The sequence below is a fragment of the Acomys minous genome, assembly GCF_964271855.1.
Source record: "Acomys minous genome assembly, chromosome: 12".
Taxonomy (NCBI): domain Eukaryota; kingdom Metazoa; phylum Chordata; class Mammalia; order Rodentia; family Muridae; genus Acomys; species Acomys minous.
Genome location: NC_140493.1, coordinates 65,156,664 through 65,170,112, shown reverse-complemented (window position 1 = coordinate 65,170,112; position 13,449 = coordinate 65,156,664). Strand labels below are relative to the sequence as shown.

The following is a 13,449-nucleotide window of genomic DNA, read 5'->3' as shown; positions in this document are numbered from 1 at the left end:
TGTAGGGGAAATGGGACTATTTAGCTTGTTTATCTGCTCTTCACTCAACTTTGGCAAGTGAAATTGATCAAGAAAATCGTCCATTTCCCTTAGATTTTCAAATTTTGTGGCATATATGCCTTCAAAGTAGGATCTTATGATTCTTTGTATTTCTTCAGTGTCTGTTGTTATGTCTCCCTTTTCATTTCTGATTTTGTTGATTTCAATACTGTCTCTCTGCTTTTTAGTTAGTTTGGCTAATGGTCTGTCTATCTTGTTGACTTTCTCAAAGAACCAGCTCTTGGTTTTGTTGATTCTTTGGACTGTTTTCTTACTTTCTAATTTGTTAATTTCACCCCTGAGTTTGATTATTTCCAGACGTCTACTCCTTTTGGGTGTTTCTGCTTCTTTTTTTTCTAGGGCTTCCAGTTGTGTCGTTAAGGTGTTTATGTGCGATGCTTCCAATTTCTTTTTAAAGGCACTTAGTGCTATGAATTTTCCTCTTAGCACTGCTTTCAATGTATCCCACAAATTTGGGTATGTTGTTCCTTCATTTCCATTGAATTTCAGAAACCCCTTGATTTCTTTCTTTATTTCTTCCTTGACCCAGGTGTCATTTAGCAGAGAGTTGTTTAGTTTCCACATACATGTAGGCTTTTTGTTATTTCTGTTGTTGTTGAATTGCAGCCTAAGCCCATGATGATCTGATAGGCAACAAGGTATTATTTCAATCCTCTTGTATCTGTTGAGGCTTTCTTTGTCAACTACAATGTGATCAATTTTGGAGAAGGTTCCATGGGGTGCAGAGAAGAAGGTATATTCTTTCTTGTTTGGGTGAAAGGTTCTATAGATATCTGTTAGATCCATTTGACCCATGGCATTGGTTAATGATGTTATTTCTTGGCTTAGTTTCTGTTTCAATGACTTGTCCTTCAGTGAGAGTGGGGTGTTGAAGTCTCCCACTATTATTGTGTGGGGATCGATGTGTGGCTTAAGCCTTTTTAGCAGATCTTTTACAAATGTGGGTGCCCTTGTATTGGGAGCATAGATGTTCAGAATTGTGATGTCATCTTGGTTGACTTTACCTTTGATGAGTAAGAAGTGTCCATCCTCATCCCTTTTGATTAATCTTGGTTGAAAATCTATTTTGTTTGATATTAAAATGGCTACGCCTGCTTGCTTCTTGTGTCCATTTGCTTGGAATATTTTTTTCCAACCTTTTATCCTGAGGTAATGCCTATCATTATGGGTGAGATGTGTTTCTTGAATGCAGAAGAATGTTGGATCCTGTTTATGCACCCATTCAGTTAGTCTGTGTCTTTTTATTGGAGAATTGAGACCATTGATGTTGAGAGATATTAACGACCAGTTACTATTAAGAGTCTTAATTTTGATGTTGGTTCCAGTTGAGCGTTTGTGTAGTTGTGTTTTTGCCATGGTATAGTTATCTATTTCCTGAGTAGTTTTGATTGTAGCTTGACCCTTTGGGATGGAGTTTTCCTTCTAGTACCTTCTGTAAAGCTGGATTTGTGGATAGGTACTGTTTGAATTTAGTTTTGTCATGGAATATTTTGTTTTCTCCATCAATGTTTATTGATAGTTTTGCTGGGTAAAGTAGTCTGGCCTGGCATCTGTGGTCTCTTAGGGTTTGCAGGATCTCTGTCCAGGCCCTTCTGGCTTTGATGGTCTCTGCTGAGAAGTCGGGTGTAATTCTGATAGGTTTGCCATTAAATGTTATTTGGCCCTTTTCCCTTGCAGCTTTTAATATTTTTTCTTTGTTCTGTATGTTTTGTGTTTTGATTATTATGTGACGGGCAGTTTTTCTTTTCTGGTCAATTCTATTTGGTGTTCTGTATGCCTCTTGTATGTTTATAGGCATCTCTTTCTTTAGATTGGGGAAATTTTCTTCTATGATTTTGCTGAGAAGAGTTTCTGGGCCTTGGAGTCTGATATCTTCTCTTTCTTCAATGCCTATTATCCTCAGATTTCTTCTTTTCATGGTGTCCTTAATTTCTTGGATGTTTTGTGTCAGGAATTTTCCAGATTTGGCATTTTCTTTATTGGTTGCTTCAAGATCTGTTATTGTATCTTCTAGACTTGAGATTCGTTCTTCCATCTCTTGGATTCTGTTAGAAAAGCTCAGCACTGTGTCATTCGCCTTCTTCTCTGAGGCCTCACGTTCTCGTTTTTCTTCTGTCTGTGTGTTTATCATTGAATCCATTTTCATTTTCATATCTTGAACAGATTTTTTAATTTCTTTCATCTGGTTGTTTATATTTTCCTGAAATTTTTCCATTTCCACTCTATGTGCTTCTTTTATGTCTCGCACCTGCTTCGCTGCTTCTTCCTGCATCTGATTTCTAATTTTATTTGTTTCCTCCGTTAACATCCTCATTACCAAGGATCTGAGGTCATTTTCTTGTGCTTCCGTTGTATGTGAGTTCTCCGGGTTGTTTTCTTTGGGATAGCTGGGAACTGGAGACGTCATGTTGTTTTGGGGGTTTTTGCGAATGCTTTTACGCTGTCCCTTAGGCATCTTGCTGTCTCTGTTTTTGTTGGGTAACTTCCAGAGTTGAGTGGAGGGAGTCTGATGATAGATTCACTTGTTTTCTCATGATTTCCGTAGGCTGGAAGCCCTGATACTTCACTGGTGTGGATGGCAGGAGGTTATCCCTGTAGTTTTGGGCTCTCACCACCAGTGATCCTCAGCTCCCCTTTGCTGTGGGTCCTGCAATCATTCTGGGTCTCTGAATGATCATTGGGTCAGGCCAAGGTATCCACAACCTTTTGGGTCCCCTGCCAAGTCCAGCCAGGGATACTGGGCCTGAGCCACGCGTCAAGCTCAGCTAATTTCTCAGGGCCTGAACCGTCTGCCACAGCAGGAGAGCTGCGACTGCACTGAGCAAGCACCTGGTGGAAGTGAGCGCTCTGCCCAGCTTGTGTCACCGCAGGAAAACCAAGGCTGCACTGAGCAAGCACCCAGGGTATAACTGAGCGCTCCACCCAGCCCGCGTCACAGCAGGAAAATTGCGGCAGCGCTGAGCAAGCACCTAGGGTAGAAGTGAGCGCTTCGCCAGGCTTGCGTCACAGCAGGGAAACTGAGACCGCACTGAGGAAGCACCCAGGGTAGAAGCAAGCGCTCCGCCCAACTTTCGTCACAGCAGGCAAAACAAGGCTGCTCTGGGCAAGCACCCAGAGTATAACTGAGCGCTCCGTGCTGCTCGCGTCACAGCAGGAAAACTGCGTCTGCGCTGGGCAAGCACCCGGTGTATAACTGAGCGTTCCGCCCCACTCGAGTCACAGCAGGAAAACTGCGTCTGCGCTGGGCAAGCACCCGGAGTATAACTGAGCGCTCCGCCCCGCTCGAGTCACAGCAGGAAAACTGCATCTGCGCTGGGCGAGCACCCGGAGTATAACTGAGCGCTCCGCCCCGCTCGAGTCACAGCAGGAAAACTGCGTCTGCCCTGGGCGAGCACTCGGAGTATAACTGAGAGCTCCGCCCCACTCGAGTCACAGCAGGAAAACTGCGTCTGCCCTGGGCGAGCACCCGGAGTATAACTGAGCGCTCCGCCCTGCTCGAGTCACAGCAGGAAAACTGCGTCTGCGCCGAGCTGGTGCCCAGGGTAGAAGCCCGCACTCCGCCTAGCCTGCGTCACAGCAGAGGAGCTGCGCCTCTGGCAGAATTGCCCACCGAGCCGAGCTAGCCTCTCCACAGCACAGCTCACTGAGCAAACCCAGGACTCTGGGCCGAACCATCCGCTGAGTCCAGCCTGGGTCTCAAGGCACCACGCGACCCAAATCCTGTCCAGAGTCCCCTCTCCCGCAGCAACTCCCACCGTCCACCACACTAATCGCCTCCACTGGAAGGCTCTGAGCTGCAAACCTCAGCCACCGCCACTGGCGCTGCCGGAGCCGCTGATGGCACTGCTGTCCTCACCGCCGCTGCTCTGATCCAAGAAAGTCCTCTCTCCTCCCGTGTGCAGGGGCAGGCAGGTCCTCCGCACCCTGGTCCCTCCGAACCATGGAGCACTTCTGCTGCCGTGGTATGGGGACCTTGGTGTTCCTGGCTCAGAAATCTGTGCTATTCCCTGAATTGTTTGCTGGAGCTTTCAAACACGGTCCACACTGCTCGCCGCCATCTTGGATCCCGCCGCCTCTGACTTATCTTCTATGAGGTACTGTACGCTCAGAGAGGAGGGAATAGTTGAAGGCATCTCAGAGATGTGTGTGTCTGTGTCTGTCTGTCTGTCTGTCTGTCTGTCTGTCTGTCTGTCTCTCTCTCTCTCTCTCTCTCTCTCTCTCTCTTTCTCTCTCTCTCTTTCTCTCTCTCTCTCTCTCTCTCTCTCTCTCTCTCTCTCTCTCATTCTCTCTGTATAATGTCTGGTTATAGGTCTCTCTCTTTGTTCCTTTTGCTGCAAGAGGAAATTAGAAAGACTCTGCTGGTGTCTGAGGAAGGCACTGATCTATGACTATTGACAAAATGCAATTAGGCGTCATAATTTGAGACCAGTGGTATTGGTTTTACCCATGGTCTCTTGGTTATCTAATTTCTGGACGTTGCTTGCTCAGGTAGCCATCAGGAATAGGTTCCATCTCATTTAATGGGTCTTGACCAAATAAGACATTAGATGGTTACTCTAGCAAGGTTTGTGCCACAATTATTCTAGCATCTTTGGTGGGCTGGACTAAATGTAGATTTTTAAAAACTTGGTGGTTGGATTCATCTTTTCACTTGTCTTTTGTCAGTATAAAGGGAGACTTTCCGTGTCATAGACAGTGTAATATGGAGTTAAAGGTTACATTTAGCACCATTTTGACTTCTCTGTGTTCAATGAGTTGTTGTGTTCTGTTGTCTTCAGAAGTGGGACTTTACTGTCAGTTTTTGCTGAGCAACCTATGGTTTTGGGAATAGTTTGGATTATTTGGGGATTTACCCTTTTATCCAACAACTCAAATTCATTTAACCTAGACCACAGGACTAGAAACTTTGTTAACAAGAGATAACCATTTGGGTTTCCATCTTCCTCTATATTTGGAGATTTCATTAGTATCACCTTCATATATTATAGAAAGTTTCCACAGTGCTAGGTTTTCATATTGCCATCTAAATGGCCTTTATTTCTAACTGTGCTTCTCCTTTTATTTCTAACTGTGCTTCTCCTTATTCCTTCATTCAATTCTTTCTCATTTCTCTTTTCATAGGTATTTTTCCTATATCCACCCCACCAGCTCACATCCACCCATAAAAACTCTTCTATTTCCCCATTTCATCAAGATCTATGTAACCCCCCTATTTCCTTTATCTAACTGTTCTGTGTCTATAGAGCTTAGATTTGTTTTCAATTGTATAACACCTAATATCCACATATAAGTGTATACATGCCATGTTTATCTTTCTGGATCTGACTTATCTCACTCAGGGTGAACTTTTCATTTCCATCCATTTGTTCAAACAACTTATGATGTAATTTCCAGGGGCCTCCCACTGCTGTTTGATGGCAGAGTTCCATCCCCAGAGAAGGGAAGAAAGAGTGGGGCATAGTAGTCAGGGGAATACTGCATCTCAGACTAGTAGCAATCAGATAACTTTTTATTTATTCAGGGTTCACAGAACAAAGTCGGAGTAATGATTATCCAAGAATTACAGATTATGTTTGATTTTTCATTATATGTTCAGGATAACAACTTCAGTCACAATTAGAGAGTCGAAATAGAACAGACTTTACTTTTATTACCATACTTATCACAGCATTTCTTTCTTTCTTTCTTCCTTTCTTTCTTTCTTTCTTTCTTTCTTTCTTTCTTTTTTGTTTGTTTCTCTGTGTAATTGTCATTGTTGTAGACCAGGCTGGCCTAGAACTCATAGCAATTCACTTGTCTCTTCCTCCCTGAGTGCTGAAATTAAAGATGTGCCACAACATACTCACCTTATAACTCCAATTTAAAGAATCTAAAGAATGTCTTCTCAAAAGCAAGCATATTTATTATACAAGAGCCTGCTTTTATTTTCACAATATTTGCAGTTTTAAAGTTCTCCAGATAAACAGAAAGTATCTGAAAATGTCTTTTTATGAACATCAAATATGTATATGTAATTCCATTTATTATATTGTTTTATCATTTACACTATAAAGTGATAAAAGGTAATTTTACTTAACCTATTTTATTTACTGAGTTCTATCCCTCCAGAGGATGTATGTTGAATTATCCCCTGTCTTTAAACTACATTTTCAGGGGGCTCTAAGAATATTATAAAAGGAAGTCTTGAATCAGTAACCAGTTCTCTTGGCCAATCAGAGATTGTAAATTTTTTCTGTTACCCTGTGCCAAGTATACTGTTTGTGTTTGCTTAGAGATGGCTGTCATCAATTGTTTTCTTATGCTACCCCAATGCCTCTGGATTTGAGATGTTTATATGTCTAGAAGCTGATTTCTGTTTATTTTTCTTTGCAGTGTGGGTGTTTTTCCTTTGGTTTCTTTTTTCTTTTTTTATTTTTTTGGAGTGTGATGGCTGTGTGTATTCTGTTTTACTTGCTGCTCTGCTGATGTGTTCACAAGGAATGTCTGCTGCTGTTGGAGGTTTATACACTGGAATTAATTTCAAGAAGAAAAGTTGAAGACAATGGTCTTTGTGATATGTTGTGGATGGGATCACAGAGGATACAGAAACAAAACATTTTATCCTATAGAGCTGGAATTGAAACTGAGGGGATGGGATCTCAGGAGCAGTAGGACTGCTATGGGTTCTACTTTAGTTTGCTTGGTGCCCTGAGAAGAGCATCACTTGAGTCAGCAGTTGGTTCCTGCTGGAGTTTGGATCTGAGACAAAGCAACAGGTGGGGGCAGGAGGGTTAGAGGGAGATGATCTGTGAAATCCACAAGGGCAAGGAAGGCTGCCAAGCCCGTTCTGCTGCAGAGCTGGGAAAGAAATAGAAGGATTCAGTCTAGAGAAATAGTGAGAGGGAGAGAAGGTCTTTGGGCAGCCTACCTGGTTTTCTGGCAGGCATGGTCTGTGGTTTACCAGGGTTTGCCTTCTGGAGTAGGAAGCTGGGCTATGGTGAAGAGTAGAGGTAAGTAAAGTAGGAGAGAAGGATCTTTGGGATGCACAGAAGATGTTGGCAGGGTGGAAGAGGGGCTGCAGCTGGTGTTCTGTTGCAGTACTAAGGACCAGAGTGGGGGATTGGGTCTGAGAGAGAGAGATGTACACAGAGAGAGAAGGTCTGCAATCAATCTGCATGGTTTTCTGTCAGGCATGTCCTCCACCTGGTTCATTTTTTGTCAAGTTCACTCTTCTAAAATTCCCCATATGCATTCAATATATCCCATGTGTGCTGACCCTACCAACACTTGCCAACTCATCTCATCCTTAAACATCTCTTTACCAGTTACATGTTTTTAAAAATCATGCTCATCTTCACTTCTTTAGCAATATTTCGTTTTAACTATATTGCCTAGAGAAAGAGAACTGCAATCATCAATACAAACGCCTACTCTGTTTTCTGTTAGCGACTATATTTTGAAACCATATGATCAAATTTGGGTGAGCATATACTTGATAAAATTAAAAATTAACAATATCACTAATTCAATATTGTGGAATAAGCACACCTATTTTTAAAGAGAGGAGTTATGCCTAAGTAAATAAGTTAATGAAACATATATCATATATTTTACTTAAGTCAGACATGGAATTCTGTACTTGAATCACACACTGTACAATAGAAAATCCACAACAAAACACTAATATTATAAGCAAAGGAGTAACTTATAAGTGTTGAGAAACTGTCTTGTGGAAAAATTAATTAGAGTGCCATGACCACTAATGAAAAAAAAAAACCCAGGATATCAAAAATATTTGATTCTTTTGAAAATAAACATGATAAATGTTTAGCTCAAAATACAGAACAGAGAAAATATATTAGTGAGGGAATAGTTTTCAAAGTAAACAAAGGTTTAATGTAATAGAAACTTGGCACTATAAACTGGGGTGTATATGTTTTTAAATCAAGATAAAACGTTCCAAAATTTAGGAGCAGAGTATTCAAATCTTCCCATTTTGAATATCTAGAAATATTTCAAAAGCTCTCCCCCTTATGTTAAAAATTAATGCTATAGCTAAATGTAACAACATATTACTAGCGGGGGATGAAAGCTCCATTTCTTTCCAGTCACTCCCTCTCATCTCCACTCCCACCCATCCTTCAGTCTGCCCTTTCTCTTCAGAAAAAAGGAGGCCTTCCATAGATATCAACTTGACTTGCCTTATCTAGCTGTAGGATGAGGCATACCTTCTATTGTGAATAGACAACATACCCCAGTTTGAGAAAAGGGATCCAAAAGCAGGCAATGTAGTCAGAGTCATCCCCTGATCCCCCTCTAGGAGTCCTATGTAAAGACCATGCTGCACACCTCTTACATATGTGCAGAGGCCTAGGTCCATCCCATACATTCTTTCCATTCGGCATTTCATTCTTTGTGGGTCCCTATGCGCCCAGGTTAGTGGATTCTATAGGGTTTCTTTGTAGTCTGCTTTACCTTTCTGGCTCCTAAAATCTTTCCCACCCTCTTCACACAGGATTATCCAAGCTCTACCTAAGGTTGATCTTAGTGCCTGAACTGTTGCTGTGCTGTTCCGGAAGTTGTCTGCTGTGCCTATGCACTCAAGGCTATTTCGCACTTTTTCTTCTATAAGATTTGTTTTATCCAGTTTTATGTTCAGGTCCTTGATCCACTTCAACTTGAGTTTCAAGTAGTATGTCAGATATGGCTCTATTAGCATTTGCCTACATGCAAACACCCAGCTAGACAACCAACATTTGTTGAAGATGCTTATTTTTCATTGTATAGTTTTGGCATTTTTTGTAAAAAAAAAAAAAATTCAGTTTTCCATAGGTGTGGTATTAATCCTGGGTCTTTGATTTGAGTCCATTGATCAACCTGTCTACTTTTATGCCAATACCATCTGGGTTTTATTACTATTTCTCTGTAGTACAGCTTGAAATGAGAGATCAGTTCTTTTATTATACAGAATTTTTTGGCTATTCTGGGTCCTTGTTTTTCCATATAGAGTTGAATATTGTTCTTTCAAGGTCTGTAAAGAATTGTGTTGAATGTTTGATGGGAATTAGGCTGAATTAGTAGATTTCTTTTTGTTAGATGACCATTTTTTACTATGTTTTCCTACCAACCCATGAGCATGGGAAGTATTCCTATCTTCTAATTATCTTCATCAATTTATTTCTTCAAAGACTTGAAATTCTTGTCATAGAGGCCTTTCAATTCCTTGGTTATAGCTATCCCAAGATAGCTGACATTATTTGAAGCTATTATGACGGGTGTTGTTTCCCTAATTTCTTTTTCAGTCTGTTTATCATTTGTATATAAAAGGGCCATTACTTTTTTAAGTTAATTTTGTATTGAGCCACTTAGCTTAAAGTGTTTATCAAATGTTGGAGTTTTATAGTAGAATTTTGGGGTCACTTATTTATACTATCAACTCACCTGAAAATATCAATACTTTGATTTCTTTCTTTCCAACTTGTATCCTCTTGATCTACTTTAGTATTTTTCCTATAGATCTAATTTAGATCTTATTAGATCTAATTTATTACTTATTGCTCATCTAAGTACTATATTGAATGGATATAGAAGCTTTCTCTCATTTCTGTTGCTGAAGTCCAGCTTTAATTCGTGGTTGACTGATAAGATAAAAGGAGTTATGTGACTGTTCTTTTATCTGTAGAGACTTGCTTTGTGACCAAGTATATGGTCAATATTGGAGATGGTTCCTTGACAAGCTGAGAAGGTTTATTCTTTGGTTGTTGAGTAAAATGTTCTGTAGATATATGTTAAATCCATTTGATTAATAATATCTATGAGTTTCATTATTTCTCTGTTTAGATTCTGTTGGGATGACCTGCCCTTTGGTAACACCAGGGATGTTGAACTTTCCCACTATTAATGTATGGGTTTCAATATGTGACTTAAATTTTAATATATATATATATATATATATATATATATATATATATATATATATTCAGAAATTTGATATTATCTTGGTGGATTTTTCCTTTGATGTGTACAAAGTATCCTTCCCCATCACTTTGATTAATTTTTGTTAGAAGTCTATTTTATTAGATATTAGGATGGATATTCCAGCTTGCTTTTGGGATCTGTTTGTTTGGAAAATCTTTTTGTAACTTTTTCCCTGAGAAAACATATGTCTTTGGTGCTAAAATGTATTTCATGTATGCAGCAGAATGATGGATCCTGTTTTCCCAACATTCCTGTTAGCCTGTGTTTTTTTATTAGGGGATTGAATCCTTTGATGTTGAGATATATTAATGACCAATGATTTTTAACTCCTGTTATTTTGTTGCTTTTGTTTGGGGTATGTGTGTGTATTCTTTCCTTTGGTTTTGTTGGAATGAAGTTTTTTATTTCCCTTGTTTTCTTGGGTGTAGTTAACCTTGAGTTGCAGTTTTTCCTCTAGCATGTTCTGTAGGGATGGATTTGTAGACACATACTGCTTTTTTTCTTGGAAAATTTTGTTTTCTCTGTCTATGTTCCTTGACATTTTTGATAGGTTCTATGTCCTCTTAGATAAAGCAAGGAATCCCTCCAGGCACTTCTGGATTTTAGAATCTCTGTTGAGAAATCCAGTATAATTCTGATAGATCTGACATTATATTTTACTTGGTCATTTTCCTTGCAGCTTTTAATATTTTTTCTTTATTCTGTATATTTAGATTTTAGATTATTATGTGGTGTGCATATTTACTTTCTGGTCCAATACATTTGGAGATCTGTAAGCTTATTTTATGTTTATAACCATCTCTTTCTCTAGGTTAGGGAAATTTTCTTTTATGATTTTGTTTAAAAATATTTCTGGATCTTTGGACCTCTGGGGTTCCTAATATCAGTGTATACTTGGTTCTGTGAGACCTCCAAGAAACCGATGGAACATAGATTTCAGGGAGTGTGGGTGTGGTTTAAGGCTATTAGGTCTCTTTTAAGTGGATATGGCAGGCAAATGCTTGGGGTTGGGTTTTAACAGTTGTCAGTAGTTTTAACAAGACAGCAGTAGAGTTGTGGGGCAGAAATTGGAGGACAAAGTTTGGGGTACAATTTACCACTCTTTGGTGTGATTTCAGTCAAGTTTGTGGTCAGGGGATTGGAAAGGGAAACACTTATCTCACATCCTTGTTTCCCAAAGGACTCTGAAAAAGCAAGAAAGGTTGAGGAGTGAGATATGGTGCACAGGGTATGTTGTGTAGTTTGTCCTAATTCTGTAGTCTTATGACTTATAAGTTAGATGGAACAAGGTCACAAATTCAGAGAAATGATACAAAGACTGAGGAAAGCACTGGGCATCTTGGATCTTGGCATCACAGGCAAAGAATACTGTGTAGATGTGAGTGATTCAGGGAGTACTTAAGTATTTGTTTCTGAAACAATAAAGGAAGGTGATTTAGAGAGCATTTCAATGGGCTGAGGCTGACTAACAGCTTGAGGGGGGAAGGAAAAACATGGGGATTGATTTACAGTCACTCATTTCTCAACAGATATGGATCAGTGTATGAGATGTCCAGAAAGTCACTATGCAAACTTTGAGAAGAACCACTGCCTCCAGAAATCTGTGAGCTTTTTGGCCTTTGATGACCCGTTAGGTATGGCTCTCACCACCACAGCACTGTGTTTCTCTGTTCTCACGGTTGTGGTCCTTGCAGTCTTTGTAAAGCACAGAGACACACCCATTGTCAAGGCCAATAATCAGGATCTCAGCTACACCCTGTTATTGCCACTCATCGTCTGTTTCCTCAGTGCCTTGCTCTTCATTGGAAAGCCCAACACAGCCACTTGCATCTTTCATCAGTCTGCATTTGGAATTTTGTTCACTGTGGCTCTCTCCACAGTGTTGGCCAAAGCTATTACAGTATTTATTGCATTCAAGGTCACTGTTCCAACTAGATTGGAGAGGTGGCTAATGGTATCAAGGGCCCCTAATTTCATCATCCCCATCTGCACACTAATCCAACTGGTTTTCTGTGCCATCTGGCTATTTACAAATCCACCCTTCATTGGTCAAGATGCTCATGCTGAACATGGTCACATCATCATTGTGTGCAACAAAGGTTCAGCAGTCACCTTCCACTCTGTCCTGGGGTACCTCTGCTTCTTGGCACTTGGGAGCTACACTATCACCTTCCTCTCCAGGAATCTACCTGATACATTCAATGAAGCCGAGTTTCTGTCATTCAGTATGCAGGTGTTCTTCTGTGTCTGGGTCACTTTCCTCCCTGTCTACCATAGCACGAAGGGAAGGGTCATGGTGGCTATGGAAGTTTTCTCTATCTTGGCTTCCAGTTCAGCACTCCTTGGCTTGATCTTTGCCCCTAAATGCTACAGCATTTTGATAAGGACAGATAAAAACTCTTGTCTTGATATCAGGCACAAAACCCATTCAAGGAGGAAAAATCATTTAAATTTTAGTTAATAAAAAATACCACAACAAAACTCCAGATACACTAAATCTATTAGAATAGAAAGTGGGGGAAAATCTCAAAATCATTCGCACAAGAGACAATTTCCTGAACAGAACACCAACAGCTCAGGCTCTAAGATCAACTATTAATAACTTGAACCTCTTAAAATTGAAATGTTTCTATAAGGTAAAGGACACTATCAAATGAATAAGATGACAGTCCAATGATTGGGAAAGATCTTTAACAATCTTATATCTGGCAAATGGCTGACACACAAAATATATAAAGAACTCAATAAATTAAGCACCAACAAATAAAATAACCTGATTAAAAAATGGGGCACAGAATTCTAAACAGAGGAATCTCATATGACTGAGAAGCACTTAAAGAAATGCTGAGCATCCTTAGTCATCAGGGAAATGCAAATCAAAACAACTCTGAGATTCCATCTTCCTCCTGCCATAATGCCTAAGATAAAATTCTCGAGTGACAGCACATGTGGAGAAAGGGGAACACGCCTCCATTCCTGCTGGGAGCGCAGACTTGCACAACCACTTTGGAAATCAGTCCTTCACTTTCTCAAAACTGGGAACATCTCTACTTCAAGATCTAGTTATACCACTCCTGGGTATATTCCCAAAAGATGATACAACAAAGACACTTGCTCAACTCTGTTCATAGCCATCTTATTCATAATACCCAGAACCTGGAAATAATCTAAATGGCCATCAACTGAAGAATGGATAAAAGAAACGGGCACATTTACACAATGAAATATTATTCAGTTATTTAAAACAAATAAATGGTTAAAATGCCAGGCAAATGGAATAGAACTAGAAAAGATCATCCTGAGTGAGGTAACCCAGACCCAGAAAGACACACATGGTATGTACTCACTTATAAGTGGACTTTGGCCATATAGTATAGGATAAAGATACTACAATGCAGAGACCCAAAGAAGATAAGGAACAAGGAACACCGA

General features: G+C 40.1%; 1 pseudogene across 1 annotated transcript in view; it reads left to right on the top strand.

Moving 5' to 3' along the window:
* Positions 1–12,554, top strand: part of LOC311579600 (vomeronasal type-2 receptor 116-like) — a 31,439-nt pseudogene extending 18,885 nt beyond the window's left edge. The window contains exon 5 of the transcript in view: positions 11,547–12,554. The product of the transcript in view is annotated as a vomeronasal type-2 receptor 116-like (transcript). The remainder of the gene's footprint in view (positions 1–11,546) is intronic.
* Positions 12,555–13,449: the final 895 nt, after the last annotated feature.